Below are 19,631 nucleotides of genomic sequence, written 5' to 3' on the forward strand. Positions count from 1 at the left end.
CCTGTATTCATACTTCTTAAGGGACTCATCTTCTCGAGTCTTAGACTCTAGATTCTGTTGAAATCCAGAAATAACTAGACAGGAATCTGAGTATTATCAAATTCCAGAAATGAGAGTGATCATAGGAAACTCAGTTTTCTAGGCTATTTCCATTCCATTCCATTCCATTCCATTCCATTCCATTCCATTCCATTCCGTTCCATTCCGTTCCATTCCGTTCCATTCATTTCTTTATGTCTCTGTTGAGTGTTAGAGACCTCTTTCAAGAATCAGCACTTTCAACTCCATTTTCCTGAGAGCATTTTCTAACCAAACAGAAGCAAAGAACAGAGAGGATTCACTTCTTTTGTGAACTCCCTAGGTTAGAGGGAATACCTCAATAACATGTGAATTAGCAATTGGATACCATGTATTCCTTCAAGAATATTATAAATCTAAGGCTAGATGGTCATCTTTTCTCCTTTTTCATTAGGAGAAGTCAAAGAAACATTGTCAATGGAACATCTGCATCCTGCCAAAAAAATGACATTTGTATCAGGAAAGAGAATCTCAGGGCTGAGAATTCCACTCAGTAGCAATATTTGTCTCACACAGCTACTGGAGCAGTGAGGTCTCCAAGGACTTTAGCAAGTATTTAGTCAAAGCATTCTGCTTTTTTGCTGAGGTGGTAGGTAGGAATGGCTTGGATATGGGGTAAGGTTAGCAGAGGGATCATTTGTGCTACAGTGCATTATTCCAGCTTTCACAAACAAATCTGCCAAAAGGTCTCAACTAGCCCTTTATCTATCCCTTTTAAATCATGTGGCCTCCTGCTTTTCCACTCTGTCAAATCTTGTTTTGCAGGTAACAAAACAGAACAAAATAAAGAAAAATATGTTTTATTCCTATCACTGTTTTGTTCTCCAAATTTGTCTCGGGGCAAACTTCATATACTGTCAACTCAACTCAAGTCCTATATGTGGATTTCTGATGGTGACTCAGAGAAAAGGCAACAAATCTTTTGTTGGTAACCTAAGCCAGCAGAGACATTTTGCTGCTCAGCATCCAGATGCCAGCTCAAGTCACCCATCACATCCTCTGCTCTCTCTTCTTGTCCATTCCCAATGTAGCTGGCTGCCTGGAGGGAAGAGGATGTGCGTGAGAAAGAACTAAGACTGAAGGCTTGCACATCTTCACCACATTCAAATGTCAGGTCTTCCATGAAGACAAAGGACAGAAACTTCCCTCAGTCCACTCACAATCTAGAAATGTGACCCCAGACTGGTAAGTCATGTCATTTCTCTTGGATAACTCTTCCAGCTGGAGGACAATCCATGCAAAAGCCTGCGGAGGATATGATTAGTGACCTGAAATGAAGCCTGGGAAAACTGCAGTAGAAGCTTCCACTAGAGTCAGCACCTCAGGACAACAAATGATGTTGCAGTTTGATAGATGATTACAACAACAACATAAACCACCCGCTACAGGGTATTGGAGCAGTTAGAGAAAAGCTTGTTAAAGCAGCAGTGTCCTGCTGTGAGCAGCTGTGGGCTTTCTGTTCAATAGACAGGCTCCTTGGTACTACTGACTTAAACAAAACTTTTTGCTTGTAAAACTCACATCAACAGTATTTTCAAGTAGTGTTGAGCTGCAGTCTCTTGTCCTGAATCTGTATTTGTTTGGAGCTGTTCTAAGATGACTATATGAAGTAAATGGGGCTTTTGAAATGTCTTAGTTTTCAGGTTTGTCTTATCATCTGAGAGGCAAAAAAATCCAGAAAAACAATTGCTCATAACAGCTGGGAAATCACTTGTAAACAGGAATTCTTCACTCACATCAGGCTGGTACTGTGTTGCTGCACTTCCTTGCACATGTCTCATCCAGGTGATCCAAACACAAGGGAGGGAAGTTGCAGAGGCACAGTCCAGTGTGCTCACTGCTCACCAGTAGTTGACAAGCAAGGTACTTTTTCAGTGATTTTTTTTTTTTTTTTTTTTTGAGGATGTTAGGTCTCAAAAGAGATATGCGGTATGGAAACATGCCTGTTTTACATGTAGTTCAGAGTTCTCTGGGAAAGGTTCTCAGATGGGACACTAGGTCTTTACCAGCTCTTGCAGACAATATCTTGAAATTCCTTCCTCAAGAAAGCTTGTCCCACAACATGTCTCTGTGACAGCCGCTTGTACATGATTGATGAAATTATGTAAGGGCACTGTAGGCTGAAAGACTATGTGTCCTGGACGGTAACTGTACAATTGTACAATTTTTTCTGGGCCAATCTAAACATGATGCTAACTGAAAACATGAAAAGAATGGTCTCACTCCTTGTGACTTCCCAAGGTAACAGCAAACACTCTCAAACATACACAAAAAAAGAAATTAAAACGGAAGATTCCTGTGTCTTGCCACATTCCCATACGCAGCAGCCAGGTAGTCATAGAATCATAGAATCATAGAATATCCTGAGTTGGAAGGGACCCTTAAGGATCATCAAGTCCAACTCTTGACACCGCACAGGTCTACCCAAGTTCAGACCATGTGACTAAGCGCACAGTCCAATCTCTTCTTAAATTCAGTCAGGCTCGGTGCAGTGACCAAATGAAGCTTAAAGTCAAATGAAGCTTAAAGGTTGATCTACACTATTTTTTGATATGTGCTAGGCAGTAGATGTGATTAATTGGAGGAGTTTTGAGGGGAGGAGATGGAAGGGATGAGAATGAAAAAGCAGATTTAGAAGATATCCTCTTGGGATTTTAAACAGCCACTTCAAACCCCAAGTTGTCAGTATTCTAATGAGCAACTTGAACCTGAGTCTCTAATGTTGGTTATAGTCCCAAGTCACTCACACTGATTTGGTATACTATTATCCTTTCATCTCACATGAAAAAAACAAATGGTTGAGTTAATGGAGGAAGGAAACTGGGTAGGGAACACAATACACATTCAACTCTACTATGGGTCATAAAGGATTTCGGTCAACCAGCTGTCAAATAGAGCAACCCACAATTTTTCCTCACTACTACAAACCTTCAGGAGATCTCATTCATCTTTGATGGCTTGGGATGTCAAGACCCACCCTCTTCGTCTTCCCGCTCATTAAATGAAAAGCTGAGTGAGGCTCTGAGTCCATGACAGATGGTGTGTGTCACTACAGGCTTCAAGTTTATATGTTTACATCCTCACCTAACAAAATGTCTTCTGGCACTGTTAATCTACGAAACTATGCAAATACTTTTCTGAACTCATCCCATTTTAATCCTGTATGTAGGAATTTTCAACCTTATCTGCTAGCAGATTTCTCAAACTTATTTTAAATAGGATTTTTAGTACATGCATCCCCTCTAAATGCATCTTGACTGCACATGGAAGCCACCATTGGATATAAACATTAGCAGGCACTGAAAATAACACAGAACGAGATTAGTTCCTTGCTTGGTGCATCTCTGAAAAGCACTTAAAGTAATTGAAGCAAGACTAAAGCTTCCAGGATGAAACTGAATCTTTAAAGTGTAAGAATTTTGCCTTGAATATGAGGTGTAACCAGTTTCAAGACAAGTATTACAGTGCTATATTTTGAACAAGAGTTAACAGGAAAGAAATCTGGAGGGAAAAAAAAAAATGCTACTTGATATTTTGGCACTAGAAGCATGTGAGATATTTCTCCTTCTTACAAAGAGTTTATGTCCTAAGAGGAAAGATTTATAGTTTGCTTTTTCAAGTATCTACAAGTAAGTTTTGGACTTAACAGTATTAACTGATTCATGCAACTTTTATACTTTGTCCATGAATGATTTAGTTGCCAATCTCACTGTATTTTAAGTAAGATCATCACCAGATGGTGAGCAAATAGACTCACTTATTAAGGGATTTTATAAAAAGTGTAACTCAGCAAATATACCTCTGAAACACCATACTGATGTGCAAGAATCTAACAATTTTCCCTAAGAAACTACCTGATGCTACTGTAACAGGATTCAAGTTATTGACAGAGATCATCAATATTCTCTCTTTGAAAGGATTGTCAGAATCCTCTCCTCTGTATGAAAGAGAATGCTGAGTTCAATTCAGATCATTGGGAAGTCAGTGGCAAAGTTCCAAGGATTTGAATAGAACCAGGGCTGGGCCTATTGTTTTTGAGACAGACACTGGTAATTATCTAAACTGCACAATTTAACTGCCACAAAAAGGGTCAGATTAGCTTTTCATTTTCATGCTATGTAATTAAATCAGCCCTGATATGTTCATTAATATGAGAGCGATCATCCTGAGGCATTGCTTTTCCTCTGTCCCTGCTTTTGCCCAGGCTATGATGTGAGGGCATACTTCTCTGTGAACTGGGAATGAAGACCAGGAATATAATAACATCAGAAAAAATAAAGAGTCTGCTGAAACAATACCATCTACCTCAATACGAAGAAGTATTGGGCAGGTTTCTGGTCCTAAAGCTACCAGCTGCAAAGGCAAATTCAGGCTGGCAAGGCAATGTTGTGTCTGACAGAATATAACTTCAACAGGTGTTGCTAGAGCCTGTAGGAGGTGTTGTCTCTCTGAGCCTCACAGAGGCTGTCAAAATTAGCAGGACAGCTTGATAAGGCAGTCTCACTAATGTCTTTGCTAGTTGTTCAAAGAACAAGGCCATTCACAAATTGAAAAGAGCAAAAGATGAAACCATCTTTCAGCACAGTCTCACACACCCACAGCCAAGACACACAGATTTACTTTCACTGCAACACTTGAACATCTCCAGAGAAATAAGATTATTGAGCTCCAAATGGCTAACGGACCCAGTCAGTGCTCAGTGGAGTCCTTTATCATTCATTGTTGCTCCTCATAACTTAGAGCATTCACTAACGTATCTCAGCCTCCTGAAGCCTACAGAAACAAGTAAATCAAAACTTTTAGATCTCAGCAGATCATAACATCCTATTCTGTATTCAGGGGACAATTTTACAGTGAATGCAGCAGTCATTTATTCCTATTGAATGTCCACTGTCACTGTCACTAACACATCTCTTGTCATCATTGGTCCATGTTGATCTTTTCTTGAATATTTACATTTCCTCTGGAGAGGTGGAAGTGAAATAAAGTATCATCCCCTCCTCCCCCCTTCTTCTTCTTTTTTAAATATTTGGGACAAAAAAGAACTTTGAGGGCCTTCAGAAGGAGGAAAAAGCTAGATGAATATACAACTAAATGGCCAGTAAAATTTGTAACAATATAATGTATAAAGAAAAAATATTCATAAGCATTACAGGGATATAAATATCTGTATACATTCTGGAAAAAAAAAAAAAAAAAAAAAAAAAAAAAAGCTAGAATACTTCTGGGAATGTCTATGTGAGCAGTGTAAAGACAAGATAGCCAGAATGTTCAACAGAAGCATTCAAATTTGAATATGCCCAACTCTCACCACAGTGAACATCCAGAAGACCTGGCAGCACCCACTTTGGGTAAGTGCTCCTCTTCAGCTCCTGAGAAGGACTACCAGTGCAGACACAGCCTTTACTACCTGCAAAGTGAAGGTTTTGATCACTATGCAAGCTGCAATCAAGGTTATGAAGATGCCAGGGTGCATGTGGAAAATAAAATGAAGCTGAAAATGTCATGCCGCCTTTACATTAATTAGTGGATCAGCGCCATTTAGGATCCTGTGAACAGATTTAGATGCTGGAGTTCAAAACATGAAAAGGCCCCCAGAAAATATGCTAATGTCCAGGGCCTTGATCAACTGTCATATGTAAAGTTGTAGAAAAGACTGGGTTATTTACTTCATAAAGGATAAGACTTTCAGCAAAATGTATGTTATAGAGAACAAAGTAAATCAGACTAGGACTTTTTGTTCACTGAGAAAAATATGCTAGGGACAATCAATAAAATATATGTCAGGCAGTTTAAAAACAGGAAAAGGAAATACTTTTTTACAAGGCATGCAATTAAGCCATGGAATTAGTGACACAGGAAATTGTACAGGGAAAATACTTAACTGTATTCCAAAGGGGCAGGATATTTAAGGGAATATCCAGATTATCCACAATTATAAGTTATAGACAATAAAAACATGGAATCAATGGCTATTCCAGCTATCTTTTCAAATCCTTAGTGTTAGTGTGGCTATGACGCTATACAATGTCTTTAAACATCATTTTGTTACTTATAACTCCTCAGATAAGTTTTCTTAAGGAAACCCCCAAGTCCCATTTGCCTTAAATTCCTCCTGCCTTCTATAGCTCCGTTTTATCCAGGTTAAATATTATGCACTGACAGTGACACCCAGCCCTATATAGTTCCATGTGATGCCTTTCTGGAGAGCACAGAACCAATTTGAATCATAATTTAAGTTTGGAGATGACAGTGAATAATAATTATCTCATCCTTAACCTTTTGCAGACTGCTGTCTCTGATATTTTTTCACTCTTTCTGAGCAAGGTGCAGACCCATTGCTATTCCATCCAACTGATAGTAGGAAAGTTTACTGAAATCAGCAGCAGTGCTGCTTAAACCCATATTTACTGAAGCCAGTAGCAAATTTTCCATTAAATTCTGTAGTAGAGTATCACGCCTTCAGAGTCCAGATACAATTCAAATCAAATAAAAATAGAGCAGACATTTCTCTGACCCTAATTCCAGGTCACCAGTCTGTTTTGCAGCTAGGAAAGGTAAAGTATTGTTCATAGCTCACAGGATTAAGTTACTCTTCATTCAATAGCCAGGAAATTTGATGAGAGCTATGACATATCTGCATATTGAGCAGCACAGGTCATTCTCAATTCTACCTGTACTTCATGCTGGCTCATACTGATTGCATTCAATACCTACAGATGGCAAAAGGAATTTAGGACCTGGGGGGGAAAAAAATAAATAATAAAAAAATTCAAGACTCAGTGCATTGTAAAATTATGCCATTTGTTTACAGCAAATTATAAACATGGCATGGCTGTTTGTCAATGATTTTCAGTCCTTTCAGACTTATCAAATGACTCTTAAAAATGGGGATTTTATGCTTAGGAAAAAGTCATTTTTAGTCTGTTTAGTCCCTGCGCAGTCATTCTCCTTTAAAATAATAAAGTTTAAATTTGTTTCAGTATTCTGATATGGACTTAGTTATATTGAGTCAGACTTACCTTTAGACTTACACAGAGGTGTATGTACCACTTCCAGTCATCACACCATCACACATCAGATCTAGCTATTATTCAGGTTAAGTTTTCAAAGTGTTCCCATGTAAACGAAGCCTTACAGCTTTTGAAAAAACCTACCTCCGACATGTGGTCTTTCTCTACAGCAGGAAAATTGCAGTAACATCCTAAAGTCTGATGACCCATAGTAATGCCCATATCACAGACACTGCATTTTGCCCAAGCAAATGTAGCTGCCACCAAAATAGGCCAAAATTCTACAATGTAAACTGCATGATGATTCTCAGAACATGTATATATTTTGGCAATGCCCCAGCTACACTTCTGTCCTTTCTTATGATTTATAACCTATAGAAGTAACAAAAGGTAAAGCACAACTATTTGGGGATTTGCCTTTTCTTTCTTTCTTCCTTTCTTTCTTTCTTTCTTTCTTTCTTTCTTTCTTTCTTTCTTTCTTTCTTTCTTTCTTTCTTTCTTTCTTTCTTTCTTTCTTTCTTTCTTTCTTTCTTTCTCTCTCTCTCTCTCTCTCTCTCTCTCTCTCTCTCTCTCTCTCTTTCTCTCTCTCTCTATTTTTTTTTTTTTATTTCTGTAAAAGATGCTTTTGTAAGATATTCCTTGCTTTTAGCCTGTGTGCTTATAGAATTATTTTGAAAAGCTAGTAGGCAGATGGTCCCCAAATGTGAGTTAATAACTTGTAGGTAGCTTTTGGGGAAGCTTTTTGAAATCCCTTCATGCAAAATGATTTTACAAACTGCCTGCATGCCATTCTTTGACTATTCTAGCAGACTTTCACAATGGTCAAGAGAAAATAGCAGATTATATTCTATTTGTATTGCAGCAGGTTGTTATATTTATTTTCCAATGGTGCAAGAATATAAAGGGAAACAAAATAATTCACAAGGCTTTTGCTGAAGATTTTTCTAAAATTTCGAATTCCTTACTGGATACAAAGTCAGGTTCTGTGTGCCTATACCCCTCTTCTGTAGCCTTTCTGCAGTATTTATTATCATTCAAAAAAGGCTGTTTTTTCACAAAATTGAATAGGCTGAGGATTTGACAACCATGAGTCAGACTTCACAGCATCATAATCTTAATTGAAAAAAACAGATTTTAAATGTAGAGCTTTTCCTGTCTACCTTTGCATTGTTACATATACTGCATTTTTGCATAGTAAAAAGTTAAAAATGTTGTTAGTGTCTGATCTGTAGAGAATTTTACCATTTTTTTTAAACAGATATCACAAGAAAGCCATCACTACAATGACGACAAAATGCTGTACTCTTTCTTAGCAATGGCAACAGATCAAACACCTTCTAATTCCCCCACAAATTTTCCATATATGAACTGATGAAGTTTAAGTGCCCTGACTTCAGGATGATCCATAATTTCAACCCAAGATATTAAAAATAAATAAATAAATAAAAAATAGCTACACATACTGTTAATACATGTGTATCCATATTTCCTTTCTAAAATCTCCAATTGCTTCACTTCTTACAGCTCTCACAAGGAGAGGATGAGAGAAACAATACACCAAGGCTGTTAGATACATTTCTTACAGCATTGTTGGAGGTGGTGAATGCAGAATCAGTAATGAACACTGTATGAGAATGTAAATAAAACAGATCACAATGGCCAGGAGCAGAAGTGATAAACAAATTTGTAAATTCAACAGCAAATTGTATATAACAACTATTCTACTAGATGCCACTAAATTGACGGTAATTCTGGCCAGGTATACTTAACGCTTTCATTTGAGTTTATGATTGTAAGACATGTTGGCAGCAAGTGTGACCACATTGTACTTAAAATTAAGATATTAGTATCCCATTCAGGAAATACATTCTCTGTTGTGCACCCTGGCACTATGTGACCTTGGGAAAGTAGTTCAGGGCCCAGTTATGCTTTTCAGGTCCCATTTTAAACACAGCACAGTAATATTTCTTGCTTTTCTTACCATCTATTCTCAAAGCAGGCCATGAAGTCCTATCCCATAAAGAAAATGCCACCGTGGAAGTAATATGTATGGATAGTTGGTTTGTAAGTAGGGAGGAATCAACAAACTCTCTGCATAGTACTTTATTCTTACAAAAGGAAATAGGATGAGCTGTTATTCAGTTCCAGGAAGAAAAGAAGCTGCAGCTAGCACTACTGCTGTGCATGGATGCTATGGGGCATACAAACTAATCTACTTAAACTCAGCCTTTTTAAAGTCTAATACTAAAGAGAGAGCTTTCTTGAAAACTCTTTCCTCCATTCCTCCTAACCCTCCAAGCACTCCACTTCAATGCAGCAGAAAAGAATAAGAGTTTTGGTTTCAAGATTTTGTTTCCTCAACTTGTAAAACACCAGGATGGCATGAGACAGACCATGACAAACCTGGTCCCAAACTCACTGAAATCAAGAGGGGTCTCTTGGTCTCTGCCTGTCTGTCTCTCTCTCTCTCAGTTACAACGGACTTTAGGAGAAGTTAGAAGTCTGAAATTTGTTCTGAATGTACTGCTAGAAGAATGGAAGGACTCTGTCTAAATATGCTCTTATTTGCCATATTACTAAGCACAACTCTGCTTCTTGCTGTAATTCTATAAATGGCATCTAATCAGTATTTGTTACATTTCAGAGAAGTCTGTGAATACGTTTTTTTAATAATGTATTTCATTCACTATGTCCTTCCTGTATTCATAGAGTACAATTTTAGGAAAGCTAATGTAGTAACTTTTCCCTAAGAAAAGCAGTATTCATTTGGCTATCTTTTCTTTGTGCACTCAGCTACCTTTACAAAAGTTTTAAAAATATTTTTTTTAAGGCTAGAGTCCTGCCAAATTTGCTTTAAAACAGCCAAGACATTCAAAAACTACTGATAAAAGACAAAACCAAAAACACAGAGTACCTAAAAAACTCTCCCCTTGGAAACAATCAAATCCTTTTACGGAACGAATCAGAATGAATCCAACTCAGTTCAACATGCTGTCTTCTGTAAGGCTGATATACTCTATTTCTGTGGTACTCCACACAGCAGTTGCAGAGAAATCCTAACATATGTCAAAATAGCTGTACCTAGACTTTCTGCTCAGACCACCAATAAGCCAGAGTGTCCCTGAGTGGGGAGCCATCCATAATATAAGCCAGACCAGGGAGCCCTGCCAAGGACAGAATATGCACTCCACAACACACGGGCTGGTATGTGCAGCACCAGGCACAGCCACATCCACTCAGCCTTGTCAACAAGTGAACATAACATAAGGTAAACAGAAAAGAGATGATGATGAAACGAAGCATTCTGGGCTCTGGAGACTGCTGACTCTGCAAAATGTTCTCATGCTGGGAAAACAATGGTGCATGCTTCAAACAAGCATGCTACCATTCATCAGGGGAGAGGGGAGAGCCAGCTGTACAGAATATGCCAAGCAGGGTGGAAGAAGAGCCACTGATCCTGTTGAGCACTGACCCATGGGGCAATTCAGCAGATTCTGCTTCTCACAGAGGCAAGACACAGCCAGTCAGCAGACAGGGCTAAGCACTGAGCTCAGCTGGAGCTGAGGTCCTGCCACTCACTGAGCACTATTTTGCCTCAGTGAAAAGCACCAGCTCCTGGCCCCAGGCTCCTACTGAGATCCAAACTCAACAGAGCCAGCAACACAGCGGGAGTCGCCTGCAGCCCTGGATATAGACATAGCCAATCTGCTCTCAGCAAGCACTGATATTGTACCCTTAGGGTATATCCTGTGTTGGTTTAACCCATGTACAATCCCCTGTTCTCTTAGGGTGGTCTGCTTCTCCTCGAGTAAAGAGCAGCATTTGACCTGCACGCCGTGAAAGACTATTATTTGTTAATGAGACATTTGCTCTGTTGAGAACAGTTAAAATGAGCATGCTGCAAAGCCTATGAAAATTCACATTCATAGCACTACTAATCAACTGCACTCATCCTCCAAATTCTGCCATCTCAGTGTGAAATGAAAAGACTGGATTCACTGCAAATCAACTCAGCTCTACACTATTTTGTCCCAGTCACATCAGCACCGAACTAGAAGGAATAGCCATGGATCAGGAAGGAAATTTGTCTGAACCACTTTGTTTGTTATCCTTGCATGTTAAATCTTGGAAAATCTTTTGTTGTTGTTGTTTGTGTGTGTGTGTGTGGTTTTTTTGTGTGTGTGTTTGTTTTTTTTTTGTGTGTGTGTGTGTGTGTGTTGTTTGTTTGTTTGTTTTGATTTGATTTGTTTTGTTTTGTTTTGTTTTTGCCAGGATCTTTTGCTGTAGTTGTGCCTTCCTTTGAGAAAGATGCTAAATCAGCTGTTTATCATTTGGTCTGAAAGGTGAATAAGTATCTCCTAACAGAATCAGAATCTTCTGGAATTCCCTTCTGCTCTTTTCTTAAATTGAGAAGGCACTCATTGAACACACCCAAGTAGGTACTTCATGAGTAAGACTTCTTTTCTATAAAGGTACCTGGCTCATGTCTCCTGTTCAGTGGGGACTCTAAAACTTTACAGAATCAGCCATTGGCAGAACTCCCAGGATATTTTTCCATTTGCACATATTTCTAAAAATGTCAGCACCAGTCTAACCATTCTCATTTGGGAAGCCTGACATCAGATGTGCCCAGGAAAAATAAATAAATAATTAAATCTAAAATGAAAACCCCTTCTTAAAAGGAAAACAAATTCGAAGTATGTTACACTGGCTCCTGTCTCTGAGTTTTATGCAAATAACAGGAGGAAATTTAACAGTGTGCATTTACACCCATTATAATTCAATTAGAAAATCAGAAAAGAAGTAGTATAGGTTTTGGGGATAAAAAGTGGATGGCATATGAAATTAAAGACTGATTCTTGAATGCTTGGGTTAATTACCCAACAGCAGAAAATAAATAAATAAATAAATACAAAAATAAAAATCCCAGGCAGAGTTTTAAGAGCCATGCTCTCTTTGCAGTCCTGGAATTAGAACCAGACAGCTAGATAACACTACATCTAGCTGTGGGAGAGCTTCCCCAGGGAAGAAGCATTTTTGCATGAGCATTTTGCTCCAGACATCAGTCTCCCATTATTGTCTCTTCCAAATGTGGGCCCTTCACACACCTTCCCAGCATTACCTGCTAGGAAATACATATAGATGAGCAAGATGTGCTATGTTGCTATTTGCTAGCTAAGTTTGGACAATAATCAGTATTCTATCTCACACTTTCTTCTCCCCACAGCACATGTTCTCAACATGCTAACACTGTAAGAGAGGTCTCTGCTTTGTTTAGTCTGTCAAAACTCAAGGGAAAAGGACATGACTGCAAACCTCAAGTCTATATGAGTAGGACTCCTGGAACAGAACAAAAGTTGGTTTCAGTAGGACTAATTCACAGTTACAGAGTAAACAAAGGGCCGGATGGAATCCTGAAATATTTTAAATATATATCACTCTGCTCATAAACACTGCAATAATGACATCACAACTTCTCTCTCCAAGACTAATTATTAGAAAAGCCCCTTCTCCTTACCAGCTCCAATAATGATTTTGGTCACTTACCTCTGTGAAAATTGTTCATCTGATTTGTGTCAATATGGAACAATGCTAGGACCGCATGATATGATGAAATGCTACTTTCTGTCTTACATACCCTTGTATAACCACAAGTCTAAGAAAAACTGAGTGGTTAATGTATATAGTTCTTGTATTTTGCAAAGGAATGGTCCAGCAATTCGTGTCAATAGGGGATAAGAGAACAAAGGGGTTTCAGAATAACAGCTAACTATTGTGACTATTGCATGGAACACTATGCAAGTCTCTGATATCTGGCCAAGAGATTAAGGAGAAGTGAAAAGCTGAAGGATGACTAAAAGACAAAGCTTGCAGGGGATGCTGTACAAGTCTCTGACATACGGCCAAGATGGACAAAGGAATACAAGAATAAAAGCCTGGGAGGAAGACTACGAGCCTTCAGCACGAGAGACCCCCAGAGGGACCCCCAGAGACTGATACGCATGCACCAGTAGGAGGGTTCAGATTCCAGGAACTAATTATAATTAGTTCCCTGCCTTTTCTAGAAGTAATAATGAATATGTAGGAGCCTAGGAGCATAAAAACCAGACGCCTGATGTAACTTCTGTTTGTCTTGGTGGAGCAGAGACTCCTGGCGCACCCAGCGCTGTTTGCTTACCTCTATTCATTTAATAAACTGTAAAACTTTGATTGTAATCCTATTTGGGACTTAGCCATTTGTTACACCTCTAAGGTGTGTTTGGTTTGAATTATACTTTTGACTTCTTGTTTTGTTGTTGTTGTTTTTTAATACCCATTTAGGTATGTGTTCTGTCTCTAGGTATTGAATAATTCCTAAATATGATTATTCATTAACGAAACAGACTTTGAAGACTGATGCCCTGGGAAGTGTAATGAAACTTTCCAGGTGGTGTATCTAAGCATTCCAGACCTCAAGTTCTCATGGTTGCATAAGACATAAACCCCACAATAAGCCTGCCCACTCATTTGCTGGAGTAAACCCCCCTCCACAGCAGAAATTCTTCAGAATATTTGTTTAAATTGCCATCATTGGACAGGTCTCCAGTACTCAGAAGTCTTGTCCTGCCAATCCTCCTAGAAGGATGACAAACTCTGTCAGAAAACAGAGACTAAGAACAAAACTGAGTCATTAGAAGAAAGACTAGGTTCACTGGAAGATCATAAGTTGTCCTGCCTACAAACACTAAAAAAAATGAAATCCCCTCGATACATTTACCTGCCCTTAACACTTCATTCAGAGTGACTTGCTTCTTACCTATTTGTTGGGATGGCTGAGGTCATTAACATCTTAAATTATTGCAGTTATTGTTGTCATGATCTACAAATTACTACATCAGAAAAGATCTGAAGTTGAAGTTTACTTCTAGACATCACACTTACTTCTCAATCTGACTGAATGTAACTAATGTTCCAGTCCCTGGCAACCACAACAGAGAAAATGCTGCCACACAGATTCTCCTTGAAGCTACAGAATAATTCTAGTGGTGGTTCACTCTACCCCTGTGCTGGGTGCTCCACTGTTTTACAGCACTGGAAGCAGTAACAGTTACATGCACTTGTAATAGTTTTGCTTTCAGTATTACATGCAAAATCCTAATGCTTTGTAAGAAAAGCTTAGCAATGCTTTCAGATCAGTCCTTTCCTGAATGCACATTTTTCTGAGGCTATCTCACATGGACTTAGAGAAGTCACAAACATTTGAAAGCTAACAGTGGTCAGAAAGTATTTACATATTTTGACCTATCACTAATCCCCTCTCAGTTTTCAATAAATTTAGGACCAAATTTAACTTCTTAGCATATATGAAAAGGAATATAAACCTAACCCACAGTGTAAACAGAGTGGACCAGCACAGAAGGATCTTCAGGAACAAGCTAAGTATCTGCAGATCACTTAGGTGAGGCTGACCATTTTGTTGAGAAGGACACTGGCTTCAATGAGATCTCTGTAGGTCTCCTGCTGCCTGAATTTCTTGGTATTTTTTATCTGTATTTGTATTTTTATTTGTGTTTTCCAATACAGTCTGCCATATAACAAGAACAAGTAACGTGCTGGGCCACCAGGGTCTTTATTGTACTACAGTTCCTAAGCAGAATTACAAGGTGCAGTGATTGACACACAATGGATAGCTTACAACAGGATGGTGCATACAGAAAAGTCAGGCACACAAAAAAGAAAGCAACAGTATCCTGTTCTCACTGTCAGATTCACGTGTTCTCCACTTGCACCTAGGAAAGTGGGGGACTTTTGTAGTGACTTTTAGTATATGTGCTTATACACAAGTTCACGTGGAAGCAGAATTAGATGTAAACAGAACTCTGCAGAAATAATTCTGATCAGTGAACAGAGACTGACTATTGTTTAAGGTTAGAAATTACCAACAGGTGGAATATGTAAAGCTTTTTAAGGTACTCCAAGAAATTGTCTGAAGGCAAGATACCATGCAGTATCAAAGTGGGGTGTACTTCTCAGCCCTAAATGTGAAACAGAAGCTATTTAATGGACACACTGCACTTGTCAATTAAACAGTTTGAGGAAATATTCCTGGGCAATTAATCCCAATCACCTATACTGTTAAAAGCTTCTAGTCACACTGGCAAGTCTGTACAAAAAAGCTCTCTCCCAAATACTATCTAGGCACAATCTGGGAATTAGCACAGGCCAGGAACTGAACCCATTAGGCAATCTGCTTCTGGTCACCTTGTTATGGAGGGAAAGAGCACAGGCTGCTATATGCCATTTGGCCTCAGTGACAGAGAATGGTCCTGGGGGCATTTCATTTTCTAATATAGATGCAGTCAGGATGTCTATGAGAATTCATATCTCCTCCTCAGTGGAATATCCAGCTTCCTTACTAAAAAGAACCTACCCCATTTTCCACTAGCAGGAAGCAGTGCAAATTACATTTTAAAAATGTTTCCAAGCCATCCAGAGTGTTTTCCCTCTCATGCTCAAAAATCCTACACTCCTCAGCCTCTGTTCTTTCATCAGTATGCATCACTGAGATCACTCTTACATCTCTTGGAATTCTTCTAGCATCTGTTTAAAATGGTTTCATTTTAGAATATCAGTCTGAAATTCAGATGAAAAACAAAACAACAACAAAAACAACATACCAAACACAACTAGGACGAGCTTGTGGGCATTCTTTTATGCAGTCAAGCAAATTCTGCATCAGACTGCAGTATTAACTATTAGAGAAAGGTAACAAATAAAAATAAGAAAATGCTAGCTTCTTGTAAGTAACTTTTCCCCATTCTGTAATATTAATTATCACCTTGGCCATAGTTTACCTGTTATAAGCATTGCAACCTGTGAGTTACCTGAGTGAGTAACCTGTGTGTACCTGATAGAGCTCTTCTGTGCTTCATCAGTCATGGGGACAGGGCCACTAAAGAATCAAACAGCGCTCTTCTCGGCTCCAGAGGAATCTAGACTGAAATGCCTTGACTACTACACTGAGAGGTTCAAGGCTTCTCTAAACATTCTACAAACTGACATGAGAGCCACTATACTTAGTATGTTCACAAAAGGTCATTCAGAGATACTGTGTGGGAAAAGTGGGCCCTGGGAATCTGACTGAAATTTTGATGTTTACTGGGATTTACTCCCTGAGGCCCCCAACAGGATGCTGGTATCTGCTTAGGATCTACAGTCTGGATCTCCATAAATAGAGGTACCTGCATCCTTTCTTTCAACACACCGAGTAGACTTTTAAAACATGATCCATTGAGATACTGTGTAAGTATTTTGCCCAAAGCTGTAATCCAGAAGCACCTCTGGGAGCCACCATTCCTTTCTGAGGCAAATGAACTGATATCCCAGCTATAGATTCCTTCTCTTCCATATGTTTCTTACTTGGTTCAATGAATCTTACTTCCTGCAAAACACAGTGGGTAAACTTTAACTGGAAGATACTACTTCTCAGAACTGTTTTCACCCTTCAGACCAATCATTTCTTAGCATCAATTTCCTTTCACGGCCAGAATTTCTAAGCATGTTAAAGATTATATTTCCTAATTAGAACATTCTGAGAATTAATTGTGTAATAATAAAATAATATCAATGTGACGTTATTTTTATTATTTCATTATTTTATATTACTGTAGTACTACCACAATAACCTTTCTTGTCTTTACATAAGGCAGCATTGCCTTGAAAATTGTAGTGCTTTCTGAACTAAGGAACTCATAAAATTTGCTCTGAAAATTAACACTTAAGCATTCCCTCAATTACACCCCCTCAGATTTTCAAATAATTTTAAACAACAGAAAAAAAATTCTAAGGCTACACTGCTTAAATAATTCAAATCATGTTCAGCTTCCCACTCCCCCCAGCTGCATGTATTTCTACGTACAACTAAACAGAGAAAAGAGAGAAGAGCTAGAAGAGATTTAACTATGCCGAACTTTCTTGAGAGAATTCAGTATGGAGTATCTAATTTGTGTTAGAATCTAAACTAATCCCTATCAACTCTGGAGGGAGCAAAGAAAACCTTGGAATGTATTTCCAGGGAGCTACCAAGTACTAGGACACCACCAGTGAAGTGCTACCACACAACAAAGGAATTTCAGCCTTACTGACCTCTGCTCCCTGCATATACCTCAGACCTTTAGACAGAGGTGCTATCAATCTAGTATTTTTAAATTGTACTTCTTCCAATATCTTCACACAAACTGCAATCCTGGATCTGTTTTTATTATACAATTGTATTCTCATTAGCAGAGCTGCAAGGCTTCATTGTACATGTACTCTGTGTACTCCTACATGACACAGACCACACAGCCTCTGCTACCTGGACTTGGTTGAGGCCATGAACTGACAGAAGAGACTGCATATTTCAACTTTTATCTCCAAATTGGCTTCCTTTTTAAATTTGAGGAGGATGGAATACTCTTGAGAGGAGTACTGTTATTGATTTCCATCAAAGGTGGCTTCTCTAGCAAGATGCTTTCCTATGTCAACTTCAAACACAACTAACTCTAGCAATGTGTCCATCTCAAACTGAAGGGAGGCAACTATGGAATTACCAGCAGTAATCACATCTACTATGCACAGCAGTAGGACAGCTCTGACAGTTACTGCTTTGCAGTAATGACTGCTATCACTACCAAATGGACGGTGACAAAAGTGAGGGTACGAATGCACAGTGAGGTATTAATCCAAAGGGTAAAAGCCAGGGTAATCTGAGAATGGAATAATCAAAGTTGGAAGAGTGAAGGATCAATAGAAGGCAAAAACATAATCATTTCTACTTGTAGAAGCAACTCTTCATCTCAGATCTTGGTTTTCTCAGTTAATATCTGTGAAAATTGGGCAATCCTCAGCCTCAATCATTACTCATGTGAGAAGGATTGCAATGGGTGACATAAATTATAGAGGAGAAAACAATAACAAACATGAAAGAAAGGCAGTTATCTCTGGCTGTTTAAAGGCTGCTTCCCACAAAATAGGAAATGACAGTATATGTGGCGTATTGTAGTTGAAACACAGAAATGAGATCCAGCATGTCAGAGAAGTGTTACAACCTGCAGTGATTTCTTTGGAAACATCCTCCTGATGACAACCAACTTGTCTGAATTACTAATACAGACAACACTTTACTTCTAAATTCTATCTGGATAATTAATTCTGCAGTAACCATAAAGGCCACCTGTGCTGGAAGGCCCATACAGTAATGCTCTGTTGCCAGCTAGGAAGGTTATTAATTTTACTGTTAGATGAAGCCATTTCCAAGTCATGTCACCTCAATGAAAATTCAAAGTAACGTTATTCCACTGGAAAAGGTAACCTTATTTCCATGTCAAATAAGGAGAAAACTACTGAAAACAAAGGGTGTTGCATCTATCTCTTCCCGAACAAGCAGATCCACCTTTTTTTTTTTTTTTTGGATTCACCCAGGTAAAAATGAAAACAAAATTCAGGTATATATCCTTAGCAGAAAATTTCTAAAGAAAGCCCTGAAGATGGGCATTCAAAGCTATTCCAAAGTTAGACTAGTTACCGATTGTGCCCTAAGAATGGGATTTTAGAATGCAGAATGGACAACTCATTACTGTTTTGGATTCACCACATTGGCAAAAAGATGTGATTACTTTACAGAAGCCACTTGAGTTATAAGTTCAGAGGAGAGTGGCCCATCGGCTACTACAAGCAGAGAATCAAGCATCATGCATTTACAACAGTTGAGAACATGACAAAGTTAAGTAGTGATGACGTTGTGGTGAGAATCTAGAGCTACAATCACTGGGTTCAATCCTCAGGTGTTTTCAACAAAGCTTATAAACATGCTTTCTTTCAGTATTTATGGAGAGAGGTGTGCTTTTCTTACACCAGCTGGTACTACTGAGAAAAGAAGGAAAAAAATGCCTCCAGGTAAACAAACCATCTTCAATGCATTAGTTAACAACAACTCCAGGTCTGCCTATGGTTTTGCCTTTTTCAGCCCTGGTAAAAATACAATATGGATACCTGGGAATCAAGAAATACCAAATAAGGACACTATATTAGATTACACAAGCAAGAAAGCACTGCAATATTTAATGCTAATTGTGTATGCGTGCTGTTATTTTTCTTTAAATAAGCTATTTTTCTTTGCAACTTCTAATTCCAATTAAGTTTTTAGTCATATCATTACAAGCTTTACTTTTTTTTGTATTACAATTGCCATAAATATTCTTATTTCATATAATTAGCCATGATTTTAATTATATAATACCCATATTTTTCACAATGTTTCATCATACAAATACGGGGGATATTCCAGAAAGTGGACCCAAAAGTAGTTACTGGAGAATTTCCATGTTTATTCCTGGTATGAGTTTCCACAGTAACATCAGACAGCATGATCCAAGTTCAGTGAAGAGTATCAGCACACTTAGGTCTCAAATTAAGGCAAAAGCAACAGAAATCCAGTAAGGTAACAAAGAGAAGTGAGGAGCAGTTAATGCATACAACAAGACAGTGAAAGAAAAACTTAGAAAAGTTACAAATACACAA

At 38.5% G+C, this 19,631-nt stretch overlaps 1 protein-coding gene across 4 annotated transcripts in view; it reads right to left on the bottom strand.

The window, feature by feature from the left end:
• Positions 1–19,631, bottom strand: part of LOC101801434 (potassium voltage-gated channel subfamily A member 5) — a 41,692-nt gene that overhangs the window by 14,178 nt on the left and 7,883 nt on the right. The window contains exon 2 of one of the 4 annotated variants that reach the window (XM_072042552.1): positions 5,425–5,488. The exons of 2 other annotated variants lie outside the window; for them this stretch is intronic. The gene's annotated coding sequence lies outside the window, so the exon portion shown is untranslated. Of the gene's footprint in view, positions 1–5,389; positions 5,489–19,631 lie in introns of all 4 variants that reach the window. One more of the 4 variants, XM_013093100.5, reaches the window with a different exon arrangement.

Source organism: Anas platyrhynchos, chromosome 1, assembly GCF_047663525.1.
Source record: "Anas platyrhynchos isolate ZD024472 breed Pekin duck chromosome 1, IASCAAS_PekinDuck_T2T, whole genome shotgun sequence".
Taxonomy (NCBI): domain Eukaryota; kingdom Metazoa; phylum Chordata; class Aves; order Anseriformes; family Anatidae; genus Anas; species Anas platyrhynchos.